Source organism: Amblyraja radiata, chromosome 6, assembly GCF_010909765.2.
Source record: "Amblyraja radiata isolate CabotCenter1 chromosome 6, sAmbRad1.1.pri, whole genome shotgun sequence".
In the NCBI taxonomy this organism is placed as follows: Eukaryota; Metazoa; Chordata; class Chondrichthyes; order Rajiformes; family Rajidae; genus Amblyraja; species Amblyraja radiata.
In genome coordinates this window covers 50155468-50174934 of record NC_045961.1, presented here as the reverse complement: position 1 = coordinate 50174934, position 19467 = coordinate 50155468, and the positions used below count along the sequence as shown (strand labels likewise).

At 44.9% G+C, this 19467-nt stretch overlaps 1 protein-coding gene across 5 annotated transcripts in view; it reads right to left on the bottom strand.

Moving 5' to 3' along the window:
• sgcg (sarcoglycan gamma) overlaps nucleotides 1–19467 on the bottom strand; it is a 329148-nt gene that overhangs the window by 212396 nt on the left and 97285 nt on the right. Inside the window, exon 1 of one of the 5 annotated variants that reach the window (XM_033022757.1) lies at nucleotides 13681–13844. The exons of 3 other annotated variants lie outside the window; for them this stretch is intronic. The gene's annotated coding sequence lies outside the window, so the exon portion shown is untranslated. Of the gene's footprint in view, nucleotides 1–13680; nucleotides 13845–19467 lie in introns of those variants that run through there. One more of the 5 variants, XM_033022758.1, reaches the window with a different exon arrangement.

Sequence of the window (19467 nt, the reverse complement as noted above, 5' to 3'; positions counted from 1 at the left end):
CAGGCATCATTCCAAACATTGCAGGCCGGAAGGGAAACTCCTTGTGATGTTGTTGGCAAGGGATCAATTCAGTTCCAATACAAATTGGACAAAATACATTACAATATGTCAAAATAGACACTAAATGCTAGAGTAACTCAGTGGGTCAGGCAGCATCTCTGAACAAATAGGTGACGTTTCGGATCGAGATCCTTTTCCAGACTGAGAGTCAGGGGAGAGGGAAAACTAGAGATATGAAAATGTGCAAAGAACAAATAAATGAAAGGTATGCGTAAGGACAACTCAAAGCCAGCAACAATGATCAAGGAAAAGACTATACATGATAACAATCAAGCCGTCCACAGTGTACAGATATAGGATAAAGGATATAATGTTTAGCGCAAGATAAAGTCCAGTAAAGTCCGATTAAAGATAGTTCAAAGGTCTCCAATGAGTTAGATGGGAGGTCAGGACTGCTCCCTCATTGGTGGTAGGATGGTTCAGTCGCCTGATAACAGCTGGGAAGAAACTGTCCCTGAATCTGGAGGTGTTTTCAAACTTCTGTATCTCTTGCCCGATGGGAGAGGGGAGAAGAGGTAGTGACCGGGTTGAGACTGAATCTTTTCTAGTTTTGCCCGGGAGAGAGGAGGTTTAGAACATGATCAGATTAGAATACAATCATAATATATTACATAGAAGAATTAGTACAGGAATGACTTTGGACTCCATGAGTACCTCAAGGGCAATGAGTGACAGGGACTTGGGACAAGTCAGAATTAATGCAGCAGATTTGATGAGCATGAATTCATACAGAATAGAAGATGGAACACTAGCCAAGAAATGGACTTCTCAAATCTAGATTATTAAAGGCGTGGATAAAGGCTTCAGCTATGGGGTGGCAGAGTGCTGCAGCGGTAGAGTTGTTGCCTTACAACGCCAGAGACCCGAGTTCAATCCTGACTACAGGTGTGGAATTTGTACATTCTCCCCGAGACCGTGGGGGTTTTCTCCGGGTGCTCTGGTTTCCATCCACACTCCAAAAACGTGCAGGTTTGTAGATTAATTGGGTTCTATAAATTGTTCCTAGTGTGTAAGTTAGTGCTAGTGTATGGGGTGATCAGCAGTCAGCTTGGATTCGGTGGGCCGCAGGGCCTGTTTCTCTAAATTGTATCTGTAAATTCTAACATTTAAAGTCAACAGATAGTTGGTGCTGGTGATCAAAGCAATAATCATTCCTTAGTGATGCACCGGAGTACAACAGATGGTTTTATTGGAAACATGCTGTGAGCTTCCTACTTGCCCACCCCTTTTCTCAGTCATTGAATTGACCCACCTCCAGATTCAGGGAGCAGTCCTGACCTCCCATCTAACTCATTGGAGACCTTTGAACTATCTTTAATCGGACTTTACTGGACTTTATCTTGCGCTAAACATTATATTCGTAGGGGGCGCTCCTCTGGTAGCAGCCATGTCAGCAGCGCGTCAGTTTTTTCAACTTTTTTTAATTTTTTAGTATGTTTTAAAGTGTGTGCTTAATGTTCCTTTGTGTGTTTTGTGTGGGGGGTGGTGTGGAGGGGTGAGGGGGAAACCGCTTCGGTCGCCTCCTCCATGGAGAGGCGACTTTTTCCAGGTCGCCTCCCCCGTGGCCTAACATCAAGGATCGGCGCGGCCTTTCCCAGAGACGCGCCCGGGGCTTCAGCGGCGGGCGCAGCGTGGACTCTCGGCGTGGAGCGGGTGAGCCCTCGCTGGGGCTCGCTACAGGGGAGCGCTCCGTTTCGCTGGCCCGGGGCAGCCGGCAGCCTGAAGTCGCAGCCTGAAGCCGCGGTCTGCAGAGCTCCAGCTGGTGCGGCGTCTACAGCCCGGGATCCCTCGTGGGGGACCCGGGGGAAGAAGAAGCCATCACTGCCGGCCCGCGGCCAACTTCTACCGCGGGGCCGGCATGGACTTACCATCACCCCTGGAGGGGAGCTTCGACCGCCGGCCCTGCAGTCTACGGTGCTTCTGGCTGCGGCGGAGACTTTAAATCTCGACCGCCGGCCTGCGGCCTACAACAACTTAAAGCCGCGGTCGCCGGTGAGGAAGAGCCGATCCTGGAATGACTCTGGACTCTGGTCCTGTCCACGGGGGGGAAATGGAGGAGGACTGGCCAAATTTTGTGCCTTCCACCACAGTGATGAATGCTGTGGTGGATGTTTGTGTTACATTTTTATTGTGGTAGTGTGTTCTTTATTATTGTATCGCTGCTGACAACCCAAATTCCACCGACCCTGGTTGTGTGGCAAATAAAATAAATTCAATTCAATTCAATTCAATTCAATGTTTGTCCTGCAGTTGTTACAGCAGTCAGTTTAGCAGCTAATACAGTACAGTGGGAGATCAGGCACAGGAGTTAAAACCTAATTCTAGCTGAGCTTCTGGCATTGCAACATTTGGAGTATTGCATTCAGTTCTGGTTGTCCAATTACAGGAAAGTTGTAGAGGTCTTGAAAAAGGTGCAGAGGAGGTTTATCAGAATGATGCCTGGATTAGGGGGCATTATCTATAGGGAGAGGTTGGACAGACTTGGATTGTTTTCTCTGGAACGCCAGAGGTTGCAGGGAGACTGATGGAAGTAGATACAATTATGATAGCTATGGATACGATAGCGAGTCAGAGACATTTTTCCCCAAGATGAAAAGATCACATACTAAAGGACATAGCTTTAAGGTCAGAGTGGCAAAGTGTAAAGGAGATGTGTGGGGTAATTATTGTTACGCAGGGGGTGATGAGTGCCTGAAACATGCTGCCGGGTGGTGGAGGAGACAGATAAACATTGGTATTGAAGAGACTTTGAGATAGGCAAATGGATATGCAGGGAATTAAGGGATATGGACTATATGCAGGTAGATAAGAGATGGCCTTGGCATCATGTTTGGCTTGTGGGCTGAAGGGCCTGTTCTATGTGCTATACTATTCTATGTTCTATGACAGGAGAATTTAAGTTAGAACAAAAGGTTGGGTTGAACTTCATATTGTCAGAGAATATCTAAGCCACATAAACCACAGTCAATAACCGTCACTCAATCATTTATCATTACTAATAATAAATGAAGCACAACCCAGTAAAATAATTAGTTAATTAGTGAAAGCGGTGGGAGATTGCAATCTTCACGTGGTCCGCCCTGTTTCGACGAATGCAATCAACCTGGCGTGCACAATCAAATAAGATCAAATAGAACAAGTTGTCCTACAACTTTAGGCTGTACACGCCATATGCAAGAAGAAGAAGAATTAGTGAAACAAACCATGGACACCTGAGCAAAGCAATTGGGGGCTCACCAAAATAAATTAACAAATCAATGGAGCAATGGTCAAATTGGTAGGTCGAAGGGTCGGTTTCCTCACTGTATCTTTAAGTCTAAAGTCTAAAGGTGTTAGAAAGTTATATCTGAAGGTCCACGCTGATTCATTGTAATTCTAACATCACTAATCTAGTAGAGTTGTGGACATTTGCAAATTAACAGGTCAATGGTAAACAGTGAATCAATAATCCCTAATGCAAATTAATTAATTAGTATTGGCAATCCAGTCAACAAATAAATGAATAGAGCACCGGGTCCCAGAGAATCAATCATGTACAAGAGCAGTAGGCACCAGTGAATTCATACATTCTTTCAAAAATAGGCAATACTGCAGCAAAAAGTGGATAAGCATGCATGGTTTGAGTTGGTATCATTCCAGCATTTTGTCTATCTTCAGTATAAACCAGCATCTGCAGTTCCTTCCTACACATGGATACAACAGTTCTCCGAACAACCAGTCATAGTCATAGAGTGATACAGTGTGGAAACAGGCCCTTTGGCCTGACTTGCCCACACCGGCCAACTACACTAGTCCTAGCTACACGAGTCTCACCTGCCCATGCTTGGTCCATATCCCTCCAAACCTGTCCTATCCATGTATCTATCCAACTGTTTCTTAAATGTTGTGATAGTCTCTGCCACAACTGCCTCGCCTGGCAGCTTGTTCCATACACCCACCACCCTTTGTGTGAAAAAGTTACCCCTCAGATTCCTGTTAAATCTTTTCCCCTTCATCTTGAACCAATGTCCTCTGGTCCTTCATTCACCTACTCTGGGCAAGAGACTCTGTACATCCACTCGATCTATTCCTCTCATGATTTTATACACCTCAATAAGATCACCCCTCATCCTCCTGCATTCCAAGGAATAGAGTCGCAGCCTACTCAACCTCTCCCGGTAGCTCAGACCCTCTAGCCCTGGCAACATCCTAGTAAATCTTCTGTACACCCTTTCCAGCTTGACATCTTTCCAATAACACGGTGCCCAAAACGGAACACAGTACTCTAAATGCGGCTTCACCAATGTCTTATGCAAATGCAACATGACCTCCCAACTTCTATACTCAATACTGATGAAGGTCAATGTGCTAAACACCTTTGTGACCACCTAGTCCTGTAAACCAGACCACTGGACCATGGTCATTTTGCATCATTAGACAATAACAATTCTTGTTGTGGAACTTGTGGAAGACTCATTCTTTCCGGAAGGCCAAGTGGTTAGAGTGGATGTGGAGAGGATGTTCCCACTAGCAGGAGAGTCTACGACCAGTCGTCACAGCCTCAGAATAAAAGGACGTACCTTTAGAAAGGGGATGAGCAGGAATTTCTTTAATCAGAGGGTGATGAATCTGTGGAATTCATGGCCGCAGAAGGCTGTGGAGGCCAAGTCGATGGATATTTTTAAGACGGAGATTGACAGATTCTTGATTAGTAAGGGTGTCAGGGGTTATGGGGAGAAGGCAGGAGAATGGGTTTGAGGGAAAGATAGATCAGCCATGATTGAATGGCAGAGTCGATGGGCCGAATAGCCTAATTCTGCTCCTATAACTTTTGTACCTGCGGTTCTGAGTTAAAGAATCATGTTTCACAGGGCTAATCCTAACCACCCCCCCTTTCAGTTTAGTACAGAGATACAGCATAGAAACAGGCCCTTCAGCCACTAGATCTATCCTATTTTCCTACTATCCAATCAATTTTTTCAGAGGCTAATTAACCTACAAATCTTTGGAATGTGCAAGGACACCAGAGCATCCGGAGAAAAGCCACGTGGTCACAGGCAGAACGTACAAACTCCATACAGACAGTAGCTATAGTCGGGATCGAACCCGGGTCTCTAACATTGTAAGGCTACAACTCTAGCGCTGCGCCACTGTACTGTATCTGGACAATATGATCGACAACGTGTAACAGAACAGTTAATATTCCCCCAAGGGCCGGCCTTAGGAGGTGCGGGGCCAATTGGGAACAATTTTGGTGAGCCCCAGGTTCCCAGCCAATGTCTGTGGAATCATAGAAATATAAATAAAGTCTATTATAGACTTTATATCTCTATGGTAGAATGGAAGGTAATCAAAATGTGCGCTTAAAAAGTGCCTGCGAGTTAATGGACCAAACAGATCTAAGATACATTTTAATATAAAATTGCACACATGTACATACAATAACAAACAAAATGTGTAGTACTTTGAAAAGTACATAGTTACAATACCACTTTAGTGACTATGAAATGAAAAAAAAAATTAACTAGAACCTGGAAACCAATAACTATTGGCAAAAAACCAGTCCAGGCATTCAATTTTGGGCTTCTACCCCATCCTAACTTAGTTCTGTGTGTGTGTGTGTGTGTGTGTGTGTGTGTGTGTGTGTGTGTGTGTGTGTGTGTGTGTGTGTGTGTGTGTGTGTGTGTGTGTGTGTGTGTGTGTGTGTGTGTGTGTGTTAGTTGTCTGTGTGTGACGTGTGTGTGTGTGTGTGAGAATGTGTGTGTGTGTGTGTGTGTGTGTGTGTGTGTGTGTGTGTGTGTGTGTGTGTGTGTGTGTGTGTGTGTGTGTGTGTGTGTGTTAGTTGTCTGTGTGTGACGTGTGTGTGTGCGTTGGTTGTCTGTGCGTTATGTGTGTGTGTGTGTGAGAATGTGTGTGTGTGTGTGTGTGTGTGTGTGTGTGTGTGTGTGTGTGTGTGTGTGTGTGTGTGTGTGTGTGTGAGGCAGTGATGGAAATGGGGGGAGGGGGGTACGCAGGGGGACGGCGTTACCCTAGTTTTCAGTTTCCATCCTGTGCATGAATTCGCAGCTTTATCCTGCGCTACTTAATCCAAGGGCGAGCGAACGAGCGGACAGACGGACGGAGCAATGTTGATAGAGCAGAATAGATGACATTTTGTTTTCGCCCGTCTGTCCGCACGTTCGCTCGCTCTTGTTGCGCACACACACACACACACACACACACACACACACACACACACACACACACACACACACACACACTCTCACACACACACACACACATAACGCACAGACAACCAACGCACACACACACGTCACACACAGACAACTAACACACACACACACACACACACACACACACACACACACACACACACACACACACACACACACACACACACACACACACACACACACACACATCATGTCCGGCAGATCGGTGCGGGCCAAGACCGGGAGAAGGATGACATTTAAAACGGGTCATGGCAGCTATCGAAAAAGTACGGAAATGGTAAGGGGGAAATTTAAAAAAACACCCAAAGGAACTAAATGTTTAACAAAAAAAGGGGCTGGCGATCGCTCCGTGTCCGTGTCGGAGGGAAGGGGTGGGGGGGGGGGCAGGGTCAGCCTTTATAGTAAGGAGGCCCTGCGCCAGAGTAATCTACTCTCGGCTCAGGTAGATCTACGCCGGGTGGAGGGGGGAGAGAGGGGTGGAGAGAGAGTAGAGGGATGGAGGGGGAAGAAAGGGGTAGACGGGGAGGGGGGTGTGAGCGGGAATGGAGCGGGGGAGGTGGGTCGTTCTCGCGCGGTCCAAGGGCAGCGCTCCAGTCCCTCCAGTCGCCGTGCTTCACGCACACAGCCCCGGCTCCACCCCTCTCTTCCCCCAGGGAGACGCGGTGAACAATACACGGAGGGACGGGCCGGGGGTTGGAGCAATGTTTACAAACCTCGACCTCAGCTCACACCCATCCGACCGGTCCCCGGCATCCGCTCCTGCCGCCGGCCCTCGCATTCCCTTCTCTCCTCCACTTCTATCCCTCCCTTCCCTTCTTCCCTCACTCCCTCCCTCCATTCAGTCCTTCCTCCTTCCTCTCTCTCTTTTCCCTGATCCTTTCCTCCCTCCTTTCTCCCTGTCCTCTCTCTCTTTCCCCTTCTTGGCGGATGTGCGGGAGTGGGCGCCGTCTGTGTATGTGCCGCGGTCTCCGGTCTCCGGGGAGGGGACAGCCGCTCCAGACTTTTCCAAGCCGCTGAGGAATGTTTCGCCCGACGCCGATGTTTCATCTTTACGGCGGGAGGGCCCTGAAGATCATCGGACTGGCTGCACGGCCACAGATGGGCCCTGACCTCGGGATGTTTCACAGAGGAAGAGGACTTAACTTTCTGGTGCCTTTCCCCCGCAGTGGAAATGTTTTGATTCTGCTGTGGGGGGATGTTTGTGTTGAACTCTGTAATATGTTGTGTCCATTTTTTTTTTTTTTTTTTTTTTTTTTTTTTTTTTTTAAAAACCTTTTTCTATGGAACTTATTATTATTTAAATTATGTGAAGCGCTTTGGGGTCAATGCAAATTGTCTTAAAATGCGCTATATAAATAAAGTTTACTTACTTACTTACTTACTTCTTCTTCCCTCCCTCCCTTCTTTCTCTCCTTCCCTCCCTCCCTCCTTTCTTTCTCTACTTCTCTCACTCCCTTCTTTCTCTACATCCCTCATTTGAATATCAGCAAATTGGTAGCCATCTCCTAAATGTTTTGTTTGTTTTTATGAAAGGGTTGTTAAAAAAATTAAAGCTGTATTCTTTTATTTGACAGGTTTCAGTTGTTGCTTTACAGTCTCAGAACAATTCCTTGCCTTGAGTGAATGTTTTAAATTAGTTGCATTCCCTCACTTGTATTTCAGACAGTACTTCCACCTTGTGCAATGACCATAAATGCTGTAATTAGGCTGAATAGCATTCTGTGTTCTCATTCTGCGCGGGGCCCCCCTTACGCGTGGGGCCCCCTTTACGCGCGGGTCCCCCCTTACGCGCGGGGCCCAATTGGGAGAAATTGGTCCAATCGGCTTAAGGCCGGCCCTGATTCCCTCAGTATCAGTGTCGTGCTTAAAGTCTAGCAATGACATCATTCAGATTCTTGTATAACAGGGCAATCTTTGGAAAAATTAGACAGTGCAGAACCACCTCTGCATTTTGTCCCTGTTCCACAGCAGCAGAATGAGAACACAGAATGCTATTCAGCCTAATTACAGCATTTATGGTCATTGCACAAGGTGGAAGTACTGTCTGAAATACAAGTGAGGGAATGCAACTAATTTAAAACATTCACTCAAGGCAAGGAATTGTTCTGAGACTGTAAAGCAACAACTGAAGCCTGTCAAATAAAAGAATACAGCTTTAATTTTTTTAACAACCCTTTCATAAAAACAAACAAAACATTTAGGAGATGGCTACCAATTTGCTGATATTCAAATCAGTAAAGGATTTTTGTTCAATTCTCTCAAAGCTCAATGCACACAGAGAACAAAGATCGATCGATATGTTTCTTTTGGTTGGAATCCAATCAATATGTTTCTTTTAACTTCTGGGACTGACATCTTGTACCAGCAGATCAATAGTGGTCCTATTCACCTTTGTCTTGTCTTTTTTTTAATCATTCACACTGAGTCCAATGATAAGTAGCCCAAGTGGATTCTGTCTCAGACTTCCTGAACCTGGTATTAATTTCAAGCTGTTTCTGTAGCGGGGATTTGCAGAGAGTGCCAGCATAGCAAGGGAAGATAGATATGACTTTACTTCATACTTTAGAGATACGGTGTGGAAACAGGCCCTTCGGCCCACCGATTAAATCTGGGTCTCTGGCTATTCTACAGCTGCCTCACCGTGCCGCCTTAAATTAAAAATTGTCCTCTGTAAATTGCCCCTGGTGTGTAGGGAGTGGCTGCAAAAGTGGGATAACATAGAACTAGTGTGAATGGGTGATCAACGGTCGGCGTGGACCTGGTGGGCCTGTTTCCCTGCTGTATCTCTAGACTAATGGCGAGTTTTTGGGCAGGCATACAATAAAATGGTGTGTGAGTGGGGTGATGCAATGGGACAAAGCATAGAATTTTGAAGGAAGTGATAGTCAGATTTGACGATGTCGGCACATCTTTTGAAAACAGAGACAGCAGCAATACCAAGCTGTAGGATAAAGAGAAGTAGTTGAGTTGCCAAAAAGCAGTTCAGGATAGACTGGTGGGTCTCATGGAACTGCATTTGTTGGATCTAGCATCTGTAGTTCCTTGTATCAACATGAGAAAAAGCACAAAGCACTTAATGAACTCAACAGGTCAGGCAACATCCATAGAGTGAATAGAAAGGTGACATTTCAAGTCAGGACCTTTCTTCAGACTGGAAGAATCTGATGGAGTCTCAAGAGACTAGCCGTCATACAGAACATGAATATGAGGAAGATTGCGAGGAGGTGAAGGGGGAGAATGTGTAGGGATATCGGGGCAGTTCTTCTTGCCACCACAGTTCTCTGCTTATCTGATTTATCACCCAAACCCAGAATGACTCATATATTTCAAACCTAATCTTCTGATCTTGTACAGGTGTACAAAAGCATGAGAGGAATGGATCAGGTAAAAGCACAGAGTCTCTTGCCCAGAGTTGGGGAATCGAGAACCAGAGGACATAGGTTTAAGGTTAGGGGGGAAAGATTTAATAGGAATCTGAGAGGTAACTTTTTTTTTACACAAAGGGTGGTGGGTGTATGAAAGGAGGTGGTAGTGTTTAAGAAACATTTAGAAATGTACATGGATAGGAGGGATATGGGGCAAACGCATGCAGGTGGGATTACTGTAGATGGGACATGTTGGTCGCTGTGGGTAAGTTGGGCCGACAGACCTGTTTCCACGCTGTATGACTCTTTGTGAGTCCATGACACCTTGACTTTAGTTTATTGTCACGTGTACCGATGTACAGTGAAAAGCTTTTGTTGCGTGCTAACCAGTCAGCGGAAAGACAATACATGATTACAATCGAGCTATTCACAGTGTACAGATACATGATAAAGAGAATAAAGTGAATAACCTTCAGTGCAAGATAAAGTCCAGTAAAGTCTGATCAAAGATAGTCTGTGGGTCTGCAATGAGGTAGATGGTAGCTCTGGGGTGCTCTCTATTTGTTGGTAGGATGGTTCAGTTGCCTCTACATCAGACTCTATGACTCTGTGACTCTAAGGTTTTAATTTTAAGTTTCAAAATACACATCCATTAAATGATAAGAATTCATTTAAATGTATTCTGAATACATCTTCTGTGCTGAACTACCAAGCTGGCAGCCCTATTAAATGCAATAGTGAAGCTCGGATACAGGGAGTCAGAAGATGATTTTGGACTCAGCAGCTCAAAGTGGGTTTTATCTAAATAAGACAGTCTGCTCTACTGCTCAAATCAGCTCGCCCACCAATAGTTTATTAACTAGCTCTGGAATCCTACATGGTACTTAAATGGCCCAGAGATATTTTAGATCTGACAAAGAATTAGTATTAACACTAGAATAAGTGGGACCCATTGGGTCCCATGTTCACACAGGACGGCTGGTCCCCTGACGCAATATCCCACTTCTCCACTAATTCCAATATTGGTGGCCAGTGAGGGGGGGGGGAGGGTGGCTTTCTGGAGCACTGGTATGGGTGTTGTTGACTGCAGCGACTACTGGTCTCCAGAGGGCTAGTATGGACACCGTGGGCCAAATGGATTCTTGGGGTGGCAGCTCAGTCCCTCAAGCCTGAGGTGCTGGCAGCTCACTCACGGCTGGTGGGCTGGTAGTTGACTCACGGCTATTCCTTCAAATTCTATTTCAAGCAGAGTGCTAGGCCACCAAATTCAAATCCATTTTCCTACCATTTCAAGCAGGGTGCAAGGCCACCAAATTCAAGTGCAGTTTCTTACCTCTACGAGCAGGGTGCAAGGCCACAAAATTCAAGTGCAGCTTCATACCATTTCAAGGAGGGTGCAAGGCCACCAAATTCAAATGCAGTTTCATACCAATTCATGCAGGGTGCAATGATATCACATTCAAATGCAGTTTCATACCATTTCATGCAGGGTGCAAGGCCACCACATTCAAATGCAGTTTCATACCATTTCAAGCAGGGTGAAACCACCATAAAACCACACAAAATACCACACTCACAGTTCAGTAGACATTCAGTGTGTTCAGTTGATTCACAGCTCAGACAGAGTCATGACCTCTCCCTCCCCCATCATGCAGAGACTGAGCCTCCCCCTCCCACCGGAAAAGGTGTGGCCTTCATGGCGTGATTGACAGGAGAGAGATTCTCAACATTTTTTAAACACTAATAACACTTTTATTTTTAATTGATGGGAAGAATCCTCTGCACCTGATGAGCGGAGGGGGACTGAGTAAGATGGCCAAAAATAACAGCCGTAAGTGGTAGATCTGTTCCCATAGCCGACTTCCGAGGCTGACTTTGCAGGCCAGTATCTCAGTCCCTCTGCGGCCTAGGCGGACTGTTGCAGAACCGTTGGACTCATTTCAGAGGCCGGGACCTCCATTGGATAATCCATAAAGGCTCTGGAGCCAAGGGTGCCGGAAAATCGGAGGTGGACGTGTACTTCTGTCGAGTCTCCCCTCATCCTCGGACACTCAGAGAAAACAATCTTCATTCAAACTCTCCTGATAGCTAATACCCTCTACTCCTGACAGCATTCTGGCAAACCGCTTCTACACCCTCTCCAAAGCCTCCATATCCTTCATGTAATGGGGCAAACAGGGGGGGAAATAAGTGCAAATTTGGTAGGTTAGCAGACAAATTTTCTTGGGTCACATTTCTTGCAGCCCAAGACCGCAAGAAATTTGTAGATGGAGCCCAGTGCATCACACAGACCAGACTGTGTAGGAGGGAACTGCAGTTGCTGGTTTATACTGAAGATAGACACACAATGCTGCAGTAACTCAACACCGTGCTGAGAACTACATTCTGCACCTTGTATCTTTTCCATCGCTCTACCTACTGTACTTGAGTTTGACTTGATTGTATGGTATTATCTGATCTGATTGATCAGCGGAAAGACTATACATGATTACTATCGAGCTATCCTCAGTGTATAGATACACGATAAAGGGAATAACGAAAATAACGTTTAGTGCAAGATTAAAGTCCAGTAAAATCCGATCAAAGATAGTCCAGTATCTCTGGAGGACATGGATAGGCGATGTTTTGTTTTAAGTCTAAAGAGGGGTGTTGACCTATCCATGTCCTCCAAAGATATTGCCTGACCCACTAACTTACTCCAGCACTTTGTGTTCCACACTTGACTGCCTGTGAGAGCCCAGTTTCTAATGTTCAGTTAATGAATCCAGATGGAAACTTGCCTTCCCCTCTGCTGCCAGATTCCAATGTGTGTCTGTTTTCTAATTGTGGAATTGACTGTTCGGGCCGCACCCTGCCCCACATGTTTTGCTGCACCAGATGATTCACAGATTGCTTGAACAAATTTGTGCAGGCAAACCAGCGCTTCTGCACTCACTTACTTGGGGTTGTTCAAATCTCCATTTCGCCAGTGATTCAAAAGGAAAACAGTGGTGCAGTGGTAGAGTTGCTCCCTTCCAGCCCCAGAGACCCAGATTCGATACAGGTTTGTTGGTTAATTCTCAAAGACGGGCAGTTTGTGCGTTAATTGGCTTTGGTTCGTAGTAAAAATTGTATCTAGTAGATTAGTATACGGGATGATCACTGGTCAGTGCGGACTCAGTGGACCGAAAGGGCTCGTTTCTGCTCTGTATCTCTAAAAAGTCTGAAATCTAAAATAATAATAATAATTACAGTTTAGGGGAGGCACGGTGGCACAGCAGTAGAGCTGCTGCCTCACAGCACAAGAGACCAGGGTACGATCTTGACTATGGGTGTTGCTTGTACAGAGCTTGTACGTTCTCCCCGTGACTGCGTGGGTTTTCTCCGGGTTCTCCTGTTTCCTCCACACATCAAAGACGTGCAGATTTGTAGGTTAATTGGCTTCGGGAAAGATCGTAAATTGTCCCTAGTGTGTGGGGATCAATGGTCAGCCAGAACTCGGTGGGCTGAATGGCCTGTTTCCGTGCTGTATCTCTAAACTAAACTAAACTAAAATCAAAAGCAGAAAAAAAAGATTTGTTGGGGACTGGAAGGTTGCAAATCAAATAGAGAGTATTTCACTTCTGCCCTCTGTTACCATTAACCTGTGTTACATTTTACCAGCTTCTCTAACATTTTACTCATTGTAAATCAACCAATGTCATACTTTGCAGTCACAGACTGAAATAGGTCACCTGTGACTTTAGTACAATAATAACTCAAGACGTAAACACGGGTGCAGATCCATTAACTCAGAGTGATTTCATGCCAATGTTCCCAATCCTCCCTTGACAGGACACCTTGCTTGGACTAATCATACATTTTTGTGAAGTAACCGCACAAAGTTTTTCTGTATCGGACCGTGAGCAACAATCAGCCCCTTGCTTGTCAAACCAGAAACTGATCGTTAAGACAAGAAAAAGTGCCACAGAAAGTGCTCGTCCTGTTAATAAAGAGCAGCATTCCTTTAAAAATACAGAGTCAGGCATAACAAAGGCAGACCACCAAGTGACACTGATTCCTACCCTGGTATCTTGTGCTGTGCTTGCCTTTCTCTTGAGGTCTCCTCGGACTGTTATGCTTCACACCACTGCTCAGTGCTGAGGCTCGAATCAGACATCCAACAGCTGCAGGTCATAAATTTCAGTCTGTCATGGTTCAAACTAATCATGTGGGTTCGAGGCACCGACGCCTTTTATAAATTCCCTGCCCGGGATTCCTTTCTGCTGCACTGCTTGCGTTCAAAATATTTACTACTATTTGAGAAATGATTAACTGGTCGTTTTCAAACCTCCAGAGCCGATTACAATAAATTCTTGGCAAACTGTTCTCAATTTATATTCAAGTCTTTTGGAAAAGATTATACAATGAAACTGCTGAGGGCTGGGACATTCCGTGGCACAATGGCAAAAACACCATTTGACGAAATACTTCAATCAGGTCTCACAGCAAGCTTTCCACCCTGGGGAAAAGGTTCTGACTGTCTGCCCTGTCTATGCCTCGCATAATTTTATGTAGTTCTATCAGGTCTCCCCTCAACCTCCAGTGTTCCAATCGCTCCTTATAACTAATACTCCCTAATCCAATCCAAGCTCAATCCAAGTCTGTCCAACCTCTCCCTGTAGTTAATACCCTCTAATCCAGCCATCATTCTGGTAAATCTCCTCTGCACCCTCTCCAAAGTCTCCACATCCTTCCTGTACTGGGGTGACCAGAACTGCACGCAGTACTCCAAATGCGGCCTAACCAAAGTCCTATAAAGCTGCATCTTGACTTCCCGACTGTTATACTCAATGCTCTGACCAATGAAGGCAGGCATAACATAGGCCTTCCTTACCACTCTAAATGTTTCTTTTGGTTAAGAACAGACAGATTGTGAGGGGTCAGTTGGGTGAAAGATAAAAATAAAAATAAACATACTCATAGAGTCATACAGGTTGAAATAAGGCCCTTGGCCCAACTTGCCCATTCTGATCAACATGCCCCATCTACACTAGTCCCACTTGTCTACTTTTGGTCCATATCTCTCGAAACCTATCCATGTACATGTCTACATGTTTCTTAAACATTGTGATAGTACCTGCACATTTTTAACTGCACCATTTTAAAATCTTAACATTTTAGGAAAAAAATTATGTTAGAAAGGACATTGCCTTTTCACAGATTGGTGTCATGAAACATTGCAGTGAAAACTAACCTCGAAAATTGAGTAAGCTGGTGTCAGGTGAACAGAGATAACCACAAAGACATGAAAGCTGAGACCCATTTGTCCCTAGTTTCAGATTTGTAGAAAGGAAACAATGGGTGGGCAGTCAACCTTCATAAAAGATGGCAGGACGCCCAATTAAGTATTTTAAAGAGATTGGGGACATCACTGACCTGCTTTGTAGCATTAATAATGGCCATAGATAAACACAAAATGCTGGGGTAACTCAGCGGGGCAGGTAGCATCTCCGTAGATAAGAAATTGATAACATTTCAGTTTAAGACCCTTCTGAAGAAGGGTCTCGACCTGAAACATCACTTATTCCTATTCTCCAAAGATACTGCCTGTCCCGCTGAGTTATTCCAGTATTCTGTGTTGATCTTTGGTGTAAACCAGTATCTGCAGTTCCTTCCTACACATGAATAATGGCCATCTCAGATTCCTATATCTTCAGAACCCTGTCAACTACATGAAGCTGAGCACACCCTTAATGAACTAATTTTACTGAACCATCTATTGTCCATGATGAATTCTCCACCACTTCCAAGCTCCACTACTGTCCTCAATACCCCAACAAAACCGCCTCACAAAATGCCACATGCAAAGAGTCAACTGTCGAGGGTGTTTTATTGTCAAATGTCCCGAAACGGAACAACAAAATTCTTACTTGCAGCAGCACACCAGAAATGTAAACATAGTAAACCCGTAATAAACAAGAAAAGGAAAAAAGTTGCATTGTTATACTAGACTGTGGGACCCGTTGGGTCCCATGTTCACACGGGAGGGCTGGTCCCCCAACGCAATATTCCACCTCTCCACCAATTCCAATATTGGTGGGCAGTGGAGGGGGGGGGGGGTCTTTCTGGAGCGCTGCTATGGGTGTTGTGGGCTGAAGGGACTGGCCTCCAGAGGGCTAGTATGGACATTGTGCCAAATGGATTGTCATGGTGGCAGCTCAGTCCCTCAAGCCCGATGTGCTGGCAGCTCACTCACGGCTGGTGAGCTGGCAGTTGACTCACGGCTATTCCTTGAAATTCCATTTCAAGCAGGGTGCATGGCCACCAAATTCAAATCAATTTTCCTACCATTTCAGGCAGGGTGTAAGGCCACCAAATTCAAGTGCAGTTTCTTACCACTTCAAGCAGGGTGCAAAGCCACCAAATTCAAGTGCAGTTTCATACCACTTCCAGCAGGGTGCAAGGTCACCAAATTCAGGTGCAGTTTCCTGCCACTTCAAGCAGGGTGCAAGGCCACCAAAATCAAGTGCAGTTTCCTACCACTCTAAGCAGAGTGCAAGGCCACCGAATTCAAGTGCAATCTCCGACCACTTCAAGCAGGGCACAAGGCCACCAAATTCAAGTGCAGTTTCATACCACTTCAAGCAGGGTGCAAGGCCACCAAATTCAAGGGCAGTTTCATACCACTTCATGCAAGATCCAAGTCCACCAAACTCGTGCAGTTTCATACCACTTCAAGCAGGGTGCAAGGCCACCAAATCATATCACTTCAAGCAGGGTGCAAGGCCACCAAATTCAAGTACAATTTTATACCACTTCATGCAGAGTGCAAGGCCACCACATTCAAATGCAGTTTCATACCATTTCGTGCAGGGTGCAAGGCCACCACATTCAAATGCAGTTTCATACCATTTCAAGCAGGGTGAAACCACCATAAAACCACACAAAACACCACACTCACAGTTCAGTAGACATTCAGTGTGTTCAGTTGATTCACAGCTCAGACAGAGTCATGACCTCTCCCTCCCCCGTCATGCAGAGACTGAGCCACACCCACACTTCCCGGTTCTATAATCCCTCCCCCTCCCACTGGAAAAGGTGTGGCCTTCATGGCGTGATTGACAGGAGAGAGATTCTCAACATTTTTCAAACACTGATAACACTTTTATTTTTCATTGATGGGAAGAATCCTCTGCACCTGATGAGCGTAGGGGGACTGAGTAAGATGGCCAAAAATGCCACAGCTGTACGTGGTAGGGTTTTATCTAAAATCAATATACAGTGCAAACAGGAAGTTGTCAAGTTTAGACTTCCAACCATTTGCAGTGCTTTTACTTCAACCCAACCCCCACCAACCATTTGCAGTGCTTTCACTTCAACCCAAACCTCATCAATCATTTGCAGTGCTTTCACTTCAACCCAACCCCCACCAACCATTTGTTACACCTTGGCAGGACAAATCAAAATAGGACGTACATGATAAATGGTAGGGAATTGAAGAATACAGTTGAACAGAGGGATCTGGGAATAACCGTGCATAGTTCCTTGAAGGTGGAATCTCATATAGTTAGGGTGGTAAAGAAAGCTTTTGGTATGCTAGCCTTTATAAATCAGAGCATTGAGTATAGAAGCTGGGATGTAATGTTAAAATTGTACAAGGCATTGGTGAGACCAAATCTGGAGTATGGTGTACAATTTTGGTCGCCCAATTATAGGAAGGATGTCAACAAAATAGAGAGAGTACAGAGGAAATTTACTAGAATGTTGCCTGGGTTTCAACAACTAAGTTACAGAGATAGGTTGAATAAGTTAGGTCTTTATTCTCTGGAGCGCAGAAGGTTAAGGGGGGACTTGATAGAGGTCTTTAAAATGATGAGAGGGATAGACAGAGTTGATGTGATCAAGCTTTTCCCTTTGAGAATAGGGAAGATTCAAACAAGAAGACATGACTTCAGAATTAAGGGACAGAAGTTTAGGGGTAACATGAGGGGGAACTTCTTTACTCAGAGAGTGGTAGCGGTGTGGAATGAGCTTCCAGTGGAAGTGGTGGCGGCAGGTTCGTTGGTATCATTTAAAAATAAATTGGATAGGCATATGGATGAGAAGGGAATGGAGGGTTATGGTATGAGTGCAGGCAGGTGGGACTAAGGGAAAAAAATTGTTCGGCGCGGACTTGTAGGGCCGAGATGGCCTGTTTCCGTGCTGTAATTGTTATATGGTTATATGGTTATATTTGCAGTGCTTTCACTTCAACCCAACCCCCATCAATCATTTGCAGTGCTTTCACTTCAACCCAACCCCCACCAACCATTTCCCTTGCTTTCACTTCAACCCAAACCCCCACCCACCATTTGCAGTGCTTTTACTTCAGCTCAACCCCACCAACCATTTGCAGTGCTTTTATTTCAAACCAACCACATTTTCATGTTCAAAGCACATTAAGGGCACTCAAGGTCAGTAAAACCACATTCACAGTTTAGTAGACATGTGTTCAGTGTTATTCACAGCTCAGACTGAGAGATGGGACCCTCTCACTTCCCCCATCTTGCAGAGACTGACTGAGGCACAACACTTCTGGGTTTTATAGTCCCTCCCCGCTCCCACCAGCAGGGGCAGCATAGAGAATCTCAACATTTTAAAAACATTAATAACTCTTTTATTTTTCATCAATGTGAAAAATCCTCTTGTCCTGCGCAGCGGAGGGGGACTCTGAGTAAGATGGCCAAAAATCACAGCCGTATGTGGCAGCGTATTTTCTAAAATCATGAAACAGAAAAACAGGAAGTGGTCAAGATCAGACTTTTTGTAATATAGATAAGCAATCTTCTTTTCATCTGAATAGGAATAAACTTCTTGCTTCTTTAACTTTTATGAGAAGTTTACCTTAGCTTCCAATAGTTGGCAGGGATCCCAAACATTCTAAAATGCTGACATGTAGAAACAGGGAGCCAAAGGACACAAAGTGCTGGAGCAAATTAACGAGTCAGGCAGCATCCCCGGAGAACATGGATAGGTGATGCTTCAATTCATGATCCTTCTTGAATGCTCTGATATTTTGTTTAATCGATAATGTTTTATTATTAATGTTTAATGTTTCATGTGTCATTCCTAACTGCCATTGTATGTCATGTTGTCACTTGCGGGCGGAACAAGGCAAATTCCTTGTATGTGAATACTTGGCCAATAAACACGAATGAATTAATCAATTAATTAATTAATTCTTCAGACTGAAGAATCAGTCTGTAGAAGGGTTCCGACCCGAAATGTCACCTATCCATGTTCTCCAGGGATGCTGCTAGTCCTGCTAAGATACTTCAGCACTTTCCTTGGTAAACCCAAATCTGCAGTTCCTTGTTTCTGCAAACTGTGGCTTCATGTCAGGTATAGTTAATTATATCTTCTATGTTACTTATTATAACAAACCAGGAAAATCTTTCCCTGTTATTAGGCACCGTGTGTCGGGGAAGAAGTCAGTTTATATTCCGATTAATTGCGCGCAGAAGACACCACAAATGATTCTTTTGACATTCCAATTAAAAAGCACAATTATGGTGATACTTTACAGTACAGAACTGAAGCCATTATTAGGTCAGATCCTTCCTTGTCATATCCCTAAAGTGCCATAATGATTTGTAAGTCCATCAGTAACAAGATTCCCAATGTCCTAATCACTATGTTAATGCAGCACTCTTCCACCTGCAAGAAGCATTCACCATCTCTTGCAATGTTTGCACGAGGAGAAATTGGATCTGTTAGTCATAGAGTCATAGTCATAGAGTGTGGAAACAGGCCCTTCGGCCCAACTTGCCCATGCCCACCAACATGTCTCATATACACCAGTCCCACTTGCCTGCATTTGACCCATATCC